This window comes from Monodelphis domestica, chromosome X (assembly GCF_027887165.1).
Source record: "Monodelphis domestica isolate mMonDom1 chromosome X, mMonDom1.pri, whole genome shotgun sequence".
Taxonomy (NCBI): domain Eukaryota; kingdom Metazoa; phylum Chordata; class Mammalia; order Didelphimorphia; family Didelphidae; genus Monodelphis; species Monodelphis domestica.
The window spans coordinates 28,772,240-28,791,959 of record NC_077235.1 but is presented as its reverse complement, the minus strand read 5'-3'; the positions used below and the strand labels follow the sequence as shown (position 1 = coordinate 28,791,959).

Below are 19,720 nucleotides of genomic sequence, written 5' to 3'. Positions count from 1 at the left end.
TCACTCCTTTTCTAAATTTAAATTTTTTATGAACTTAAAATTATCAACAAATAAAAATTTCACATAGCAAGAATAACAAAAAAAGATTATATAGGAAACTATTAAATACTGTTATGTGCAGTTTTTAAAAAGTGTAAACTAAACTTGAGGTAATAACTTGCTTTGTTTATGTCTGCTTCTAAATTTTTTGTTTTATTGATGTTCTTTTTCTAGATATCTATCACTTTTCCCTACCTCCATAGAAGGAAATTCTTACCTCAGAATTAGTCAAGGAAAAACAAATCAGCACTGGCTACTTAAAAAAATGATTATCTTACTCAGCTCCTCTAGTCCAATCACTTCTCTGCCAAGAGTCAGAAGACATGCCTCATCAATTTTTGGAAATTATAATTGGTCACTGCTTTGAGCAATGATTTCAAATCTTTTAAAACCCACACTTTTTTTTTTCAACATTAAGCACCTTTGTTTGTATAGCACTTGTATTGTTCCAGTTTTGCTGTCACTGGGGTCTTTTTTACCTCTATATTTTTGGTTCATGCCTGCCATTTCCTATTCTCTTTTTCAGTCTCTAATGTTTTGGAGAGTTATGTCCATTATAAGTTATAAATTATTTATTCTCTTGTTCTTCATGTTTTGGGTTTCTTAGAGGAATTTGATTTCTTCTCTAATCAGCATATTTATTTCATTCTTTTTACTTTTTATGATCCACTTTGGGAGTTCCTTATAATTATTACATTGCCAAGTTTCAAGTTCCCATAAAATTTATTGTCTTCCTTTTCTTTTCATCAGAGATTTTCAAGTTTTCCTTTTCTCTATTTTATTTGTTTTTCATATTATGTACTTTTCTAGGTTGCTAATTTTTTTACTTTGTCAGTCACATTGCTGGTTTATATAAATGAAGATTGAGCTTAAACCCATTCTTTTTTTCTTTTTTTGGTCTTCTTAACAAAACCTTTATGTTCCAAATCTTTGTATCAGGTCCCCCACTGACAGAACCTGTCTGCAGCCACTACTGTCTGTTTTCTCCTATCAAGACCATCAAGACTAAGTGAGGTTAGTAACCTTGCTCTGTAAAAGTGTATGTGTGTGTGGAGAGGCTGGGTAGCTCAGTGGATTGAGAGTCAGGCCTAGAGATGGGAGGTCCTAAGTTCAAATCTGGCCTTAGACACTTCCTAGCTTTGTGACCCTGGACAAGTCACTTAACCCCCATTGCCTAGTCCTTACCACTCGTCTACCTTCAAAACCAATATTGGTTCCAAGGCAAAAGGTAGGGGTTTTAAAAAAATGTATGTGTGGTTCAGTTTAGCTGACTAAAGCAAAAAATCAAGGGAAGATAACTGATGCTGCTATAGCCATATGAAGCTCAGAGTATGACTTAATGAAATGAGTAGGAGCATTTAGCTCTGGTATAGTTAGATGTAGTAGGCTAATAACCTAGGTTTCTGTTGCTGTCTATTTTTTTCTATAGCAATTACCTTCTGGAGGAAATTTTTCCATTCTTATCTTATAGCTTTTATTGCTTTAGTTGGCACATTTCTTATTGTTTAGAGGTAGCAGTGATGGAAGCTTGATCTAGACATATATTCTTGATTTCTTTCTATTGCTCTGCCACTTTGATGTAAGTCCACAGAGTCATGCTTTCATAAATGATACTATACAGTTCACTGCTTCCTTATAGTAAAATTTATTGGCTGAAAGATGGAAAGAATACAAAAAAACTATTGTGCTTGTTTATCCTTTAGAAAAACTATTTTAAAAAATTTGATTTGGTAGAAAAAAAATACTGCTTTATGTGACTGCCATATGTATCAGAATCATACAGAATTCCTTGAGAGATACTTGTTCACTGACCACTTATTATATATATATGAAGTGATGCATAAAAAGGGAGACATTTGTTTGTCAAAGGCATTTACCACTGTTATGACAGATGTCTAATACAGAGGACAATTAAAAGCGGGATTCCCTAAAGATGTCAAATTCCTCCAGATTGTCCTGTTCACAGATAACACTGTGCTCATTACATCAAGCCATGAAACACAATAGTCTCCTAAATGAGATCCATAATTGTTTACAATTTTGACCTTACTATCTATCCACAGAGGGAAAACCAAGTGGAAGAGGAATGTCTATGGTATAGAATTTTTCCATTACTACATAGTTCTTGGGTAGATACTGTATACAGATGGATAATTAACTGGGCCCAGGATTAAATAAGAGGAAGAAAGGTGGCTAGATTGTACTGGGTAATTGGTCATTCAATCACCGTATACTTCTCTCTAAAACCAAAACCCAGCTTTTAAGCCCCAATGTTCTTCTAGTAATACAAAACAGTCTGTGGGTTGTTAAATATCATAGGCTCCAAAAATGCAAGGTATATGTCATCCAAAAGTCTTGGTGAGTATGAGTAGGCTGCATTGTATTACCAACTAAGAATTATCTAAGAGAATCATCATAAAAGATATTGTTATTATAGATATGGAAAAGGAAGGTAACCAGTTATATAGTGAAAACAAGGGATAACCAATGGATGGGCATCCTATTTATTTTATTGGTTATCTATGTAATGTTAAGAAATTGGCCTCCTAGCAGATTAGCTGGAATTCCTTTTAAAGGGAATACTTACATTGATGAGATCGTAGATCTCTTTACTATGTACATAATACTGGAAGGTATTGTAATATGATAGAAAGTAGACTGGCCTTGGCTTCAAGAGACCTGATGTCTAGTCTTGGACTACTGTCTAGCTTTATGACCTTTGATAATTCACTTGTCCCCCACTTTCCTTGCCCAGAGTTCATGCAGTTAAAAATGTCAGTTCTGTGTTTGAATCTAAAACTCCTGATTCCAAGTTTAGTGCTTTTTTTTCTCTGTACAACATTGACTCTCAATAAATGGTCTATAAGATTCATTCTTGTTCCAATATTCTAATATGTACTTCACATGTGGGTCGAAATTTATTCTTTCTCTCCATTATTTAGCCTTATCCTACCTTATTATACAAGATAGGTCGAGCTATAGGTTAGTCTTTTAATCTTCAAAACCTCCATTTCTTTATCGGTTCACAGAAAAGAATGAAGTTTCAATGAACAAGAGACACTCCTCAAAACAGTAGAGACTGTGAAAAAGAGAAGAGGAAGTGGTATATTTGAAATAGTTATAAGCCCAAATTAACTGGAATCAGACAGTGGATTCCATTTCTAAAACATCAATCTGGGAAATTTAGGTAGCCACGGGTAAGTGGCTTTATAGTGTGAAGAAATAAATTGTGTTTCTTTCACATCCTGTATATTAAAATATTTAGTAGCTATATAGTGTGTACACTATATATGGTATATGTAAGGAGGTGTTATGGACAAGGAAAAAGGAAATAGATGATTGAGTTTTGCTTGCCCTAACCTCAGGGATCTTTACAGAATAAAGTTATGTTTTTCTTTTCTTAAGTTGTTGGAACTGTAAATATTTTTTTTGCCTGAATTTCAGTTTATCTGAGAAAGAAAGTTTTTTTTTTTACTGAGCTAATTGTAGGATCCATTGTTACTAATTGTTTATTATGCAAATCTTGAATCCCCAACTTGATCATATGTTCTTTGGAGTTATCTGTTTTGATTGGCACAATCCTAGCTAGTAACGTAAGTAGGCATTACTGGTTGGTTGGTTGGTTGATTGACCCATAAGTACTTGAAGGATTGACCCATAAGTACTTGAAGAACCTTGAAGGATAAAAGGAGTCTGAAACACCTTACTGTCAGTTATTAATGGCTAAAGGCCAGCCCTATGAAACAAGTTGGGGAAATCTGTGGCATGGACCATAAATATCCCTGATAGGATTATGGGACTTGAGACATTAGTGATCACCTAAACCACCCTATACATTTTACAGAAATAGATGGTAAGGAATGAAGTTATATACATAGTTCGCATGCTGCCAAACAAGAACATTCACTATAAACCTAAATGAAATTGTGGTAATATGTCTTGTACTGTTTTATTTTTTTTGTTTTATAAACAAATAACTTATAATATTCAAAGTCAGTGTCCATCTTTGAAAATATGTTGCAAAGATAGAAAATATAAAGTTAATGTGCATTCTACAAAGTTTTTTTAGCTCCCTTAAAATCCTAGAATTCTTACAGAATTCCTAGAATAGCAGGTATATGGATTTTTCTTGGTTGTGTTGTTGTATTTACTATTCAGTTGTGTTATTAGCAGTTGGGGGAAATGTTCTAGTAAACCGTCTACCTAATCGTTGCATGTGCCATTTTGGGGTTTCTCCAGGTGCCTAAAAAGAAATTGGCAGGGATGTCAGGCTCATAGTTTACAACTTCAAAATGACTGCTCTGACAATTAAAGAATACCTGTGAAAATTAAAAACTGCTACAAGTGTTAGCTATCAAAGAAGGATATTTTTTCCTCAAGCATTCTTTAACAAGTATGTTCTCTATCTTCATTTGGAAATCTCTTTTTTAAAGCTTAAGTAACAGAAAGATAATTTTTGAGGAAAATAGTAAAACAGCCTGTAAATGGTCCTAGAGCTGTTGCTTAGACTTTAACAGTATATGCTACATAAAGAATATTTTTAGCACTGTGAATTTTTCTTGTGATGTACTGAAACTTTTGTTTATGAAGTAGCACCTTCGAAAGAAAAGAAAATGTAGGACCTAGGCTATTCAGCTTATAACTTCATGTTTTAATAATAAAAAAAAACAACAAAAACCAAACACCTTTTATCAAAATGTTAGTGAGCATAAAAAAGGCAATTCTTACAAAAGAGTCATGAAGTCAATTTGTATTTCAGCACAGGTAATAATCTAGCAAAAAATGGCAGCAATCACACATTCCTCAGGAGGTACTAATCATAACAACAGCCCTAAACCATGTTGTGAATTTTAAAATGTCCCTTACAGTGAAAATTCAGCCTTGATTATATCCACTACCATATTGGCCTTTTTGTATCCCTCATTCAGTTTTGACATAGCAGTATAGAGTATAATGCCTTATGACACATGCTACCTACCAACAGAATCAATATTCATATATGACATGTTATAGCATGTTATATAATATAGCATTAACACTATATTATATTTTCCATTTATCCATAGTTTCTTTTTATTTATAGGAAGGTTTACTTAAGTGTTTAATGATTATTAAATATTTTCTAATTTCCTTACAGATTTCATACATGTCTGATAAGCTCCTTAATGCATAATGTGATAGTTACTCAGCTTTTCAGTAATTAGATTCCCTTGAACTAAATGTGTAGTAATACCAATTGTGGAGCAACAAAAAAATAGAAGCACTTTAAAATCTTGTCCTTTCTATTACTTATAAACTGAAGTTAAAGCATGAAAGATAAAAACCTATTTAGCACCTTTAGAAAAATAAGGAAACTGTTAATATGATTTGTTTACTGATGATAGTCAGAGACCAAAGGAAATGTCTGAATACTTTCAGTAAAAATAATATGCAATGTCCTCCTCATATTCATTTAAACTATTATGTTTCTGACTTCTGAATCTCTTTATTACAAAGTAGGTATATTTTTCTACCCTAAACCAACTACTTTTTGAATTTTAAAAAATTATTGTTGGTGAGAGTTGTTTAGATTTCTCAACATTCTGCATTTCCTTAGTAAGTTATACTGCTCTGCTTGGCACTATAATATACTCCAGTACAAACAGAAATGGTGATAGCAGCTGAAAAGAAAATTCTCAGGTAAATGCCAGATTGTAAAACTGTATGTTCTTCATGATTCACACTTTGTTTGTGGGTCTTTATGTGTGAATTGCTTTTAAAGAATTATGGGGAAGCATTGGTAGGTACACAAATAAGGAATTCATCGTCTTAAATAATGAGGATATTGAAAAATAGAACAGTATATTTGGTAAAGCAAATTTTTAGACAGAAGGGGGGTGCTTCATACATTGGAGGGTTTATAAACACTAAACATTTCAGAGTGGAAAAGAGTAATAAAGGGGGGAAAATCTTCAAGTCTGAGATAGTCTAGAGAGATCACAGATGTTCAGAGGCTCAAAATTGAGATCAGAGAGGCCAGTTATTATTGTAAAGAACAAAGAGATAAGGATGTCAATAGAACAGAAAAGATTTGAAAGAAATGGTGAGCTTTTACCCAAAACATATACAGAAAGAGCAGGAAAGGAATGAAAAGAATGAAGGTGAGTGGCGGAATAGCTAAATTAGAACTAGGCTGCAAAAAAAGTAAAAATGCAGAAATGCTTAAGATTCAGAAAGAATAATATAAAATCCAGGGTCCCTGGAAAGAAACTGAAGAAACCTATAGCAATTGGATTTGTGCTATTGCAAAAGATGGTGCTAATAACTAAAAAAATCAGAAAAATCTGATGCAAACCTTGAGAAAAATGGGTACACTGAGTAAAGCAGATAAATCATTTTTAGGAGGTGAGAATGAGACCATGACTAGGAATGAATCTAGAGTTTTCTTGGAATTTATCTGGGAACAATTTGACTCAAAAGAATAATGCAAAAATTTCCTGAAGAAATTAGACTACATGGTTAGACACAATAATGATCAGAGGTATATGGAGAGACAGATCTCCTAATTTAATAGTAGGTCAGTAGTATTATTTATGCTGTAACAGACTGGAAGACAAATGGACAGTGACAATAATCCCATATGCTTGAGTTTTCTACCTCATTGTACAACCCAATGAAACTCACAAAAGCCATTTTTTAAAGAAACAACTCATAATCTGCAGCTGTTGTAGGGCCTAGCTTTATTTAAACAAACACTATTTTGGAATTGTAGAGTCCCAGTGCTGGTAGGGATCTTCAAAACCATCTAAACTAGTCTCTTGCCTCTCATAGCTAAATCATATAAAGCAATATTGATAAAACTGTCTTTAAAGATTTCGTGGGATAGGGAATCTACAATTTCCTTTTCTAATCTGACATACTCTCTCCTCTCTCATTCACCTCCCCTCTCCCACCCATTGAGAAGGCAAGCAATATGATGCCCATTACACATATGCAAGGCAGATTCCCATATTAGCTATATTGCAAAAAAAAAAAATAAAGCAAGTGAAAAAATGTTCAATAGTTCTCTCTCTGGAAGTAGATAGCATTTTTCATCATAAGTCTTTTAGAATTTTGGATCATTGTATTGATCAGAGAAGCCAAGTCTTGCATAGTTACAGATTATTGTGACAACATTGCTATTACTGCACACTTCACTTTTTATCAGCTCATATAAGTTTTTCCAGGTTTCTCTGAAACCAACTTGTTCATCGTTTCTTACAGCACAATAATAATCCATCACAATTTGTTCATTCATTTCACCCAGCTAATGTGCATCCCCTCAATTTTTAATTCGTTTCCTTTTCCTTTTTTTTCTCTTTGGGATATAGACCTGTTAGTAGTATTACAGAGTCAAAGACTTTGCATAGTTTTATAGCCATTTGGTCATGGTTTCAAATTGTTCTCCAGAATTGTTAGAGCAGTTCACAACTCTACCAACAGTGCATTAGTATCTATTCTATATTTCTTTATCCCTTCTTTAAAGTCTTTGTGTGCTTAATGGAATTAAAGCTTCTAACATACCAAATTTTAGTTTTTTCTGAACAATTTCAATATTACTGCCTTATAGATAGATCTTGCCCCATCACCACTTTTTTCTGTTGTGTTTCACACTTAAGTATCCATTCCTGAGGGAGGTAAAAAGGATAGAAACAGTCCTCCATGGTAGGAATTTCCCCTGTATCCCAAATAATTATCAGTTCTTTTTCAAATGGCTTTAGATAGTCTTGGTATCTTCCCTTGAGAAGTGCCTTTTAATATCCTTCAACCATGTATAAATTACAAAATGGCTGTTATTCTTATAAATTTGAATTCATTCCTTATGCATCTCAGAAATGAGATCTTTATCCGAGAAACAGGTTGTAAAGTTTTTTTTTCCCCACAGCAAACCATTTCTCTTCTAATTTTAGCTACATTAGATTTTTTATGCAAAAACTTGATGTTAATCTTATTATTGGTTATGAAGTGTTGATCAAAGCCTAATTTCTGCTAGATCACTTTCCATTTTTTCCAAGCAGTTTTTGTTATATACTGAGTACTTCCTCAACAATTGGAACCTTTGGATTAACAATCACTAGGTATTGTTCATTTGGTTCTGTACATTGTGACCTCAACCTGTTCCACCGACTGATCTCTATTTTTTAACTAGTACCAAATCATTTTAATGATTACTACTTTGTACAGTTTGAGATCTGTTACTGATAAACTCCCCCTCCTCCTTAAGATTCTTGACCTTTGTGTTAAGACCTATGTGTAAAGTCTTACACATAGTAAGTAGGTACTCAATAAATATTTGTTAATTGATCATTGGTATCATTGCAGTACATTATAACATCACTATTTCAAAAGTCTCTACTTGTTTATAACTAAACTGTACATTCTGACTTATCTAAATAATGGAGCAGCTCACCAAGTTCATTTTCAAATTGGATGGTCTTTTCCCCTATTTCTTCTTCCTTTGTCTTTTCTTCTTCCTTTCTGTTTTCCTTTCTGACGCAGAGCAAACTTTTGTGAAAATTCAAATGTTTCTACATTGTTGTTATAGCTCATGATAATTTTAGTAAAACCTTTTGTGTCACTGTGAAATGTAGTATTTTGAGAAAGAAAAAATTAAGCCAATAATCACAAGTTACACAAAAACTTTAAGCAGATTTATGAAAAATATAAACATGTTTATATGATGCCATTGTTATTTTTATTCTTGTGAGACACTTTGTGATTAGTAATGCTTCTGGTGAAATGGAATACCTGATTGTAATAAAAGGTAATGAATATTATGTACCATGTGGTACTTACTTTTCATTTGATACAAATAGATTTTTAAGCCTCTGAATAATGAGCAGCTTTTTTTCAAAGGTCTACATTATTGGGATGAATAAGAAAGTTCATAGTGCAGTTTCAGTTGTTGAACTGTACCTAATTTGTATATGATTGCTATCTGAGAAAATTATGGCCCAGTTATTAATTCCTGCTAATTTTAGATATTATTCTTTCTAAAGAATAGGAAAAACAATCTTTTCATTGCACTGTCGAAAACTAGAAAACAAGCTCATCTCCACCACTGTGCTCAGACATAAAACAAAAAAATTGATATCATCTTGATTTCTCGATTTCTGCCAGTAATACCAGCATATTCTCTCAAACTCTAAATCTTACTCACAGAATTGTAAGAGCATAGTATACTGGAGATGTAAAGGACCTTAGATATCATCTGGTTAAATCTCCTACTTTTACATACAAGAAAAACGAGGCACAGTTTTTCTACAAAATTTTTATTTAAATTTTTGGTTATCTGCAGATACAAAATCAATAAGTTGAAATCAAACAAAAGTTCTACTAGTTCTGTCACATTGTACTTTTCCTATTATCATTTATAATTAGAATGTATTGTCCATAAAATTATTTTCATACTTTGTTAGAGGGTATAGTTAGTCAAGATGTTATTACTTATATCTAAATCACTTTTCTTAGGCTTGTTTGTTTTCTAATTTAGCTACTTCCTCTCCCTCTCAGGTTTTATGTAGCTTTTAATCTTTTCCTTCAAATTCTTTCTCTTAGACAAATGATATTAGAGAAAGAGCAAAAAGTAGCATTTCATCATTAGTCTTCTGGATTTGGAACTCACATTCTAATGAAGAAGATGATGTATATAGAGGAATAGTAGCCATAAAAAGAAATTCTAGTCTGGGAAGTCACAAAGATGCTCAGTGACACAGTAGGGTACTAAGTTAATGTCCCTTTTCCAGATGCAATGATAGTACTAATTTGATTCTATTACTTAGAGCGAAAGGGAAAAGGGGGAAGAGAATATTCTGAGGTTGTAAAACGGAAAATGTGCAAAGTGAACATGAAGCTCTATGGTCCTAGGGATTGTAGAACCAAGGTGGTCTACTCTGTTAATTCTACTAACTGTTAACTATTTACTCTGGTTTGCTCTACTATGTTACTATATTAATTAATTAACTGAAAGTAAGGTGATATAGTAGAGCAAACCAGAGTACAGTCAATAGAAAAATACAAATGTGCTCTACTTCATTAATTGCATTGAGCTATATAGAGGTCAACTGTCAGTGTTTCTATCAAGGGACCCAATTTCTGTTCTATTTTCCCTCAAACTGGTCAGAAGGCCTAACTCATACCACCTGGTAGAATTTGCAAGGCTAGGGTACTTCTCTCTAAGTCTTAATCTCTGTTTTCTTCACTAAGTATATTGTTAGAGCCATGGAAAAAACCCTTTGGCTTCTTTTGAGCTTGTGATGAGGGGCATAAACCCAAACAATGCCACTGGAATCCATTTCTATAATCAATCACAGCTTGAGTTTCTAATTTTTTCTCCATTGTTGTGAATTAAATGTCTTAATTTCATCCTGCAAACTGTTTAAGTTCCATAGTTTATAATGCAGTGGTTGACTAATTTATAGCTTTGATTCCCCTATAGAAATGAAAGCTTAGTGAATGGTAGCAAACTGTAATTTAAGGAAAGTGTATATTTAGAGGCATTGTATCTGGGTTCCAGTCCCATTTAATTTATCCCATCTTTGTGATCTTGGACACATCTCTAAATTTCCCTAAAGCTCAGTTTCCCTAACTGTAAAATGATAAGGTAATAGATTTTAACATCCCCTTCCTGCTTTAAATCTATTTGTCATGAACTGAACGAAATTTAAAAGAAAAGCCCTTACTTTCCATATTAGAATCAATACTGTATATTGGTTCCAAGACAGAAGAGCAGTAAGGGCTGGGCAAAGGGATTAATTGACTAGTCTATCTATGGTCACAAAGCTATAAAGTGTCTGGGGCCAAATTTGAACCAATCACTTAGGCCTGGCTTTCAATCTACTGAGCCACCAAGCTGCCTTCATGAAATATTTTTAAGTTACAAAAGTAAGAAAAAGATTTCAACTTGTTTTATCTTACAAATAATTACTTAAAATGTGTCAACTCATAATTTCTTTACAAAACAAAACGACCAGCCCTCCCTAATAAGCAATAACCACTTGTCCTAGAAAGAAAAGTGGTTACTTGCAAGGCTATTTTGAGTCTTTATTTCTTAAGGGAAAACAAATGGTTATACAGAACATACATCCTGATTTCCAACTGTAATTCATTTTGGGAGATTAAATTTAGCAACGTGATATGACTTATGAGAAAATTAATACCCAGCAAAGCGTGTTGAATAGCCTTGCATTCCATGCCGGTGATAAGCTAAAGTTTTTCAATATTTGATGTACTAAACAGTACTGCCTTGTTTCATTGTAACAGTGGCAAGAAGAGTTGGCAAATTCATGAATCAGGATATTAGTTATATTTTTACTACATAAATATATTTTAATTTGAGTGGGAACCCATTTCTTTACAGAATTACATATGGAATTTCAGTATTGGAAGAGATAATACTACTAAGTTTTACATATAATATCTTATTTGATATGACATCCTGTGAAGTATGTATAATAGGTATTATCTTGCTTTTGGAGATGAGGAAATTGAGGCTCAGAAAGGTTAAATGGCTTGTTTATGGTCACACAAATATTTTAAAAAATGCTGGACATAGGATTCACAGAATTTCAGAGTTGGAGGGACCTCAAGCCATCTAGTCCAACCTGTACTTGAACAAGAAAACCCTCTATAACATACCTGAAAAGTGGGCATCAGGTCTCCAAAGATCTAGATTGAGAAGGAACCTACTACCTCATAAAGCAGTTACTTCAACTCTGGAATAGCTCAAATTTTAAGGAAGATTTTGCTTGTATCAGTTTTACATCTACCTCTTTTGTAGTTCCTACCCACTAACCATAGAATTTTGCCCTCTTGGACCAAGAAAACAGGTCTAATATTCAAGTACTTAAAGATATTTATCATTTATACGACACGTCTTTTCTTTTCCAGGTTAAACATCTCTAGCCCTTTCATCTTATTCTCAAATGGCTGGTTTCTCTACCGGCTCTACTGTATACCAAGCCTTGATATACCATCCCTTGATAATAGAAGTGTCTAATGACTCTAAATCATGAATTTGCTCATTGTTCTTCCCAGCTCTAATTATTTGCCAGTATTTGTGGCTTAGAGTACTAGCTATGTAATTTCTCTAAATAGGATTTAGAACTAGAAGGAAACTTTGATATCATCTTAAAACTGAGAACAAGAGAGATTAAATTACTTGTCTAAGTAGTGAAAAGCAGAATTAGAATTCAAATATGGATCTTCTGACTCCACATCTAATGATCTTCCTAATGCACCATGCTATCTCACTCTAATATATACAAAGATTCTCTCTGCTCTCTTTCTTCTCTCTGTTTCTCAGATGCTTTTTAACTCAGTTGAAATTCTTTAATGTACAAAGAGATAGGGCAAAGCTTTTTAGGGGAGAAATCTGATTTCTGACTCAACTTTTTACTGCCTAGAACTTATTCTCACTAATTTCCTTTGTGGGGTAGATACTAATTGGGCATTGACCTCTAGAGATATTAACGATAAATTTGTTGCCTACATATAAATATAGAATTTACCTGAATGAGTTTACCTTTAGAACCAATAAATCTTAATCTATGAAACAGATCAATATCTGTACTAAAAGAACCATTCTGTACATGCCTCCGGATATTATGGCATATCTTTTTAAGCATAGTGGTATTTTACTTTATATTAAGATTAAATGAAGTAAGAAATCCTAGGTTAAACTAATACTTTAAATCTCTTGTGCTTATCAGGAAGTAGATGTACTCTTAGACCAATTCATTATCAATGAAAAATAGTTTTCACTGAGCATGGATGTCACTGGTCTAGAGTTTATCCATTTATGGACTTCGGGTATTGAAGTTTTTTTCCATTACTAACTGCCAACTTCAAGAAATAAATTCAAAGACTCTTTGCTATCATTAATTGCATCAGATTCAAATCCCTTCCACTCCATTATCCCTTTCTAGCTTTTTAGGGAACAGAAACCCTTCTGCTCAAGTCCTCCTGTAGGAGTTTGGAGAGAGAGCTTATTATCAGACATAGGCTTGAAGATTTCTGAAAGTTATAGAATATCAAGAGTTAGCATCAAAAGAGACGGTCACTCATCTAAGACATTTTCACACCAACATAAAACTTATGGCATCCTTTCACAAATTAGTGATCATGATGTATGGGGATTAGAACTTTGGGATGAGGTACAGTGGGGTTGATTCCTGAAGGAAATCTTTTTCAACCCATTTTTATCACCATGCTTATCTTTTCCTTCTATTAACTGTTTCTTATCTCTTTGACACCTTCCCCTACTCCATTACTACGTGATGATTGGTGGTATTTCTAGTATTACTGACATATATTACTACTTAACTCATTGTTATTAAACTTTTCATGTATGTTTCTGTAGCATGAGAGTTCCTTAAGGGTAGGGATTGTGTCTCATACTTCTTTGTATCCCCTACAAAATCTGGAGGAATACCTTGCATAATTATATAGGTGCTTAATATTTGTTGTTCCTTGTTGATTTGTTTGTTGTTGGGTGTGTGGGGGATCCTTCTTATATAGCATTATGACAATAGTCTTATGACATCTACACAGTAAAACTGTTCGTTAAAATGATCCAACTCAGAAGCCTAGATTTTCATGTCTTCTTTATGTAAGTTAATATATTTTCCCATTCTAAATCTCATTTCTTTCTGGACTCAAAATTTCTTGTGTACCTTACTCATATGCATCTGTTCTTTTTCTTATTCTTTTCTCCATTTCTCCATCCTTGTTAGTTCTGATCTTTAGAAAGATTTCTTTTTCCTTTCACCTTCAATTTTTTTCTGAGTCAAAGTGACAAACAATGCCTACAGACCACTAATACCCACTGGAATTTTTTTTTACTTCATTACACAGTCAGACTATGTGAAGAGTATCCAAGATATTGAAGTGTGATAATCATACTCTATAGTGAACAACTATAGAAATCCATTTCGTCTTTCATACTGAGCTCTATTTTAACATTCTTTTCCTTTAGATTTATAGTATATATTGTCCAATAGTCAGTTAAAAAATGTTCCAGAGGTCCAGGTGCAAAAAACCTATGCAGATATTTTATCTTTGACATTAAGAATATGCTTAGATTTTTCCATATTTTACCTCAAAATAAGTTTCTGATTTTAAAATATGTATAACTTGTTTGAAGTTCATATAAGATAAGTCATGAGTATTTAATGATTCAAATTTATGTGGTGCCTTCCAGGTTACAAAACACTTTATCAACAACTCCTTGAGGTTGAGAGGCTAAATACTATTCTTGTTTTACAAATAAGGAAACCAAAGATGAGTGAAATTAATTGTGACTTGGCCATAATAACATGCCTATTTAGTAATCACAGTCAGTTTTTGACAACAGATTGGCTTGATTCCAAGTCTGAATGCTGTACTTCTTGGCTATGCACATCTGTGTACATGATATATTTGCCTTATCTCATTTATTGAATTGTAATCATCCTGCGGGGCAAGGACTGTTTTCAGTCCTTAATATAGAATTTCACAAAATATCCCATGAGACAGTCAGTGGCTTTGTCAAGTAATTTCCTACATATAGTACTACCACATTTGGTCTTATTCTCACATTCACAATACCCTTAATAATGGCTTAGTTCTAGAAAAGTAGCTATAAATTGTATATGTTTAGGGCTAAATATGTTTTGGGGCTCTCAACAAATAATTAAATACTAACCACCACTCTTGTGGATTTTTTGGAGGTTTTCAAATACTAATTTGAGGGGCAAAAAGGCTTTTTATTCAGCTTATTTTGTATCCATAATAAGCTGTTTGATAAATTCAGTGAGTATTACACAAGTATTAGAGCATCTCTCTGTTCACATACATTTGATTTACTGTTTTATCTCCATTGGATTGTGAGCTTCTTGAGGGGGCAGAGACAATTTTTAATCTTTAATATATTCAATGTTGCAGAATCCTTTCTCATTTAGCCCATTTATTTTCATATCTGGACAGGGCACAAAAGCACATTAAAAAAAAAAAAAGAAAATAGTTGCTGTCTGAGAACGCTGGCCATTCCAATGTATCTTGTAACATTCCAGAGCTCCCAGCAACATCACCCAAAGTACTGTAGCAACTGGGAAGCATAGAATGTGAGAATAACAACAGTATGTGGAGAGTTTGAAGAGAGGATGACAGTTTTCAGAATTTAAATAATGCTGGACCCATAAAGGCACAGCATCCAGAGAGATTGTGGGAAACCTATTGGTAAGAACTTTAATTTATTTTCCTTTCTTTTTGAAATTTTGGTGACCTGCATATTATCTTGGATTTTTGAATTTTACTCTATATAGAAATCCATATGGTTCACCTTAACAGAATACACAAGAACCAATATATAACTCTTTAGAAGACGAATTATTTTCTTAATAATTGTGCCCAAGATCAATACTAAATAATTTCTTGGCATTGGAAAATATAAAATAGGTTAATGTGTTGAAAAGTACATGAAACACAAAAATATTTTAGAAACTAATTTTATGACTTGTGTGAACAGTATAAGTTGAAAGACAAAATATCTACTATAGTGATGCAGGACTGAAAATGATATTCATTTGGTCCTCCAGGCAAAGGAGATTAACAAAATTACTTATGATAATCAATTAACAAATTGGCATATCAGTACACAAAGACCCGTGATTAGAAATTATTTTCAAATTTTAGTTTTAGTCTTCCTCAAAGGAAGTAGTAGCCTATACTAATTTTTAGTAGGTTATAAAATATTTTAACTTCATTTCCTGTGAGGAAAACGCATATAAATTGTTCCTGGAAATATACTGGTCCAAAATACTATGCCTGCATGAATACCACTAGAAGGTTATCCTACTTCTTTTTGGGAAAAAATTATGAGGGAAATATGCTAATATATTTAGACTCCTGCTTAGATTTCTAGCCCATGGAGTAGAGATTTACAAAAATACAAAATGAAGTTCATCATTTTGTATTTTTCTAAAAAGACTACAGAGGGTAACTACGAGTGCAGAAAGTATAGTATGTTTATCAGAGAATTATTTAAGCATATGTGGGTATGTATGGCTTAAAATATTGATGTAACCTTTTTCTTCAGGTTTGTCCATTGTCAAGTGCTATTTTAACATCAAGGCTAATTTCTTCTCTTTTTCCTTTTTTCTTTTTCTAAACAGACATGACGTACTTTTTTTCATGGTCTCTGGGCACATTAAACTACTTCTCATTTTATTTTCCTCTAGTTGAACAATTACTCGCAAATAAAGGAGGTTCAAGAATCAAATGAAAGTGTTTGATATCAACATAATATATGGATTTCATTCAGTCAATTCTATTTAATAAGCTATTAAGATTACTGACTTTCAAAGACAATTTTTTAAATTGCCACTGACAATAGGAAAGTATATGCCTCTTTCTCTGGGTTCAAATGATTAAAAACGGTTTTCTTAGTGTTGTTTTTTTTCTTTAAAGAAATTGAAATGGGTAGAAATGGGAATGATGAAAGGTATCATTGGGTTACCAAACCTGTGTGCAAAGCCTTTTAATAAGTTTACCCATTTTCTTAAGGGAATATAGTTACTTCTTGCTAAGGAGTTTTTTTTTTTTTTTTGGTAGCTCTCCATGCTCTGCCTGTAGTTGGGTGAATAATATAAGGTGCATTTAGGAACTAATTTATAAGAATTTCCTCTCAGCTGGACCACTTCCTCTTTTGGGAGGTGGTAGGAGATCCCATTAGGGGAACACCGAGATCTGAATTTTACCAGAAAAATCATGAGAAGCCTGGGGTCTCCATGAGAAAGAATGACATTTATTTTTTAGAACAAACCAAAACCCTCAACTACTAAAAGTATTTACTGATTTGGGGGAAACTTCACTAGATACAAGCTTGAATTTACTTTTATATTGCCTATGAAGAGATGTAAAAGGGAGAAAATGTTTTTGGGGATGGGAGTAGTTGGTATACTTAGGCATGGGATAGTTTTGCTTTTGCTTTTTGGAAGTAAATGCTTTAATCATTTGAAAAAGTTAACAACTAAAGAGAAACCTGTAAAGGAGATCTATCCCCAGGCTGGAAGTGCATGGAGAATTGTTACCCTTTGTCCTATTCTGCCCCCCCAACAACCCTCCCCCCACCTTCAGACACAGTGACTTGCTGCCACAGACCACCTTAAATTGTGTGACGACAGGTTGCCATGGAGATGGTTTTACGCTACAAGGGGGATGAGCCAGGAGGCGGGGAGGGGGACTAAAGGGGTGTGTTGGTGAGGAATCACTTCAGCACTAGGCTGCAGTTGGACAGCAGCAGTGCCAGAGCTCTGGTAGCTCCCCTTCGCGGCTTCAGGGCGAGTGATTTGTGTCTCTGGCTGTCTGCACCCCCCCCCCCCATTTCTTGAACCCATTTTCCTCCCTCGGAGTCTCCTACTTTCTTTTCTCTCCTTATTTCTTTTTTCTTTCCTCTCTTCATTTCTCTTCTCCTTCCTTGACCCTCCTCAATCCGTGTTTCACCACTACCAGAGAGGGACTGAGGGAATTTTATTCTTTCTTGCTCACCTTTCTTCTTTTTCCTCTTTTATGCCACCTCGCTGCTGAATGCCACTCCAGGCAGCCGATTGAACTCTCGGAGGTCCCTGCATTTCCCCTGCAAGCTCCCGGCTTGGAGGCTCTGAGTGAGTGGTGAGGAGAGGCTCGAGAAGAGGTGTGTGGAAAAGAAGAATCGGACTCCGTGCCTTCTTTGGACGGTTCGGGTGAGTTCCTACTTTCTTCCCTCGTAGCTTAGCGTTTTAGTGTGTGTCCTGTGGGTACAGCGAACTGGTTTGTGTGTGCAGTAGTTCCCCCAGGGTAAGCTTCTCCAGTGATATTTCAAAGACCTTCGGAAGTGCCAGGTTGTTGAAAGTTAGTGGTTTTTCGAGTCTTTCAGGATTTCTTGCTTAAATTGACCGGCTGAAGGTTTATCAAGTTTATGTACTCACCTTATGAATGTCTTATGATGTGCTGTTATAGGAATGTGGAATCTTATCTCTTGTCAAGAGTAGTTTGGGGATAATGGTTAATTTTAGGCAGGGAACCTCAATTGTGAGATACTTTTCTTGCCATAAGAGTCGGTTGCCACAGCGCTGTTGCTGACCAGTGCTTTTGAAAGGGATTGAAATCTTGTTTTCTGTCACTGGAAAAGATTCTAGGAGGTAAATGTGCTTGGAATAGGACAACAGCTGAGAGATGAAGCTCATGGGGATTTAGCAAAGAAGTGGTATCTTAAAGGATGCAACATTTTCCCATTTAATTGAAGTGAGAGGAAAAGTGTTGAAATTTCTACATTGACTTGAGGGGTTAGGAGAGTGTGAGCACAGCCAGGGGAGGGCAGCCTCTTCTCATTTTCTTTGTGCCCCATATGCCTAATTGCTTACAGTCAGGAAGATGGTTAAAATGTAATATTTGGAAACTTACAGGTATAAAGGAAAAGGAATGGTAGAGCAAATTTATTTAAAATATTTGAGTAGAAAATGTATTTTCTTGGAGTTATGACTAGAAGCATTCTGTTTACATATCCATCATTGCTTTCATCATGTTTTGGTCCAAGATAAAGGCTTGATCATAAGAGCAACATGTAGTTTTTAAGTTTAAAGATTCTGCTGTGACTTCATTTTTAATTATTAGAATTAGGCTAATATATTTTCAAGGAAATAGTTAAAATAAACATTTCACTTCAGTCCTGCAGTTCTCTAGGGGTGAATTTTTTTGAGTGTTTTATATATATATATATATGTATGTATATAGATGATGATCCTATTTATTATTCTGTCATTAAGACAAAAGTCAATCTATTCAAGTGTTGTTGTAATGAACCTCATTGTAATTGAAAAGACTTTGGGAATTGAAAGGGATCGGTTTGAGTATCAATAGTGATGTGATAATCCTCAAACCAAATTTTAAAATGACTAATATTTTAAAGTAAATAGATATTGGGAACTCCTTTCTGAATCTTTAAATTTTATATCCTTATTTTAATAGCATTATTGAACTATAGCATAAATGATAGAAGATTCTGTAATACAAATACTATTCTATGACTCAAGCATGGTGGTCAGAAAATATAAAGATTGTATCAAGGGGATATTTTAAAGCTTTATTTAAGTATGCAAATAGCAGCTTAGCCTGAATACTATGACTACCCCATTCTTTTCCTTTATTCTGTTGCGTGTGACTCTTCAAATAATGCACAGCTACATTTTAATTATAAATTAAGCAGTGCAGATTACTTCAACTTTTTTTTTTAAGTACTTTAAGTCAAGAAGGATTATAAACCAGAACACTGTGATTAAGCACATTGTGATTTTTAATGAAAAAATTTTAAAGACCTTAGAAATATTCTTTGGACATTCCTTTGAAAAGTTCATTCTTTTCCTTTAAAATGACACTAATAAAGCAGTAGAATGTCAGCTTTTAATCTGATATATGCCTTTGTGGTTAAATTCTTCAAATTTGAGGGGTTGATAAGAAAAGTCTTATTAAAAAGAATAACTTGATACAGTATTATAACAAATGGTTTCTATTCAGGATAATTTTTAAACAGTTTATAAATAACTGTATATTCATAGGGAACCGATAGACGCATTGTAAATCTGTAAGGAAATCTTCATGGAAAATCCACAGGGAGCTCAATGTCAGCACTTATTTTTTTAAAAGAATA

At 33.7% G+C, this 19,720-nt stretch overlaps 1 protein-coding gene across 3 annotated transcripts in view; it reads left to right on the top strand.

Annotated features, from left to right (window-relative positions):
- The window catches only part of TENT5D (terminal nucleotidyltransferase 5D), a 52,557-nt gene that overhangs the window by 16,011 nt on the left and 16,826 nt on the right, over positions 1-19,720 (top strand). Inside the window, exons 3-4 of one of the 3 annotated variants that reach the window (XM_056809656.1) lie at positions 979-1,053; positions 17,635-17,777. The gene's annotated coding sequence lies outside the window, so the exon portion shown is untranslated. Of the gene's footprint in view, positions 1-978; positions 1,054-15,074; positions 15,274-17,634; positions 17,778-18,195; positions 18,216-19,720 lie in introns of those variants that run through there. The other 2 variants (XM_007507492.3, XM_056809657.1) reach the window with 2 other exon arrangements.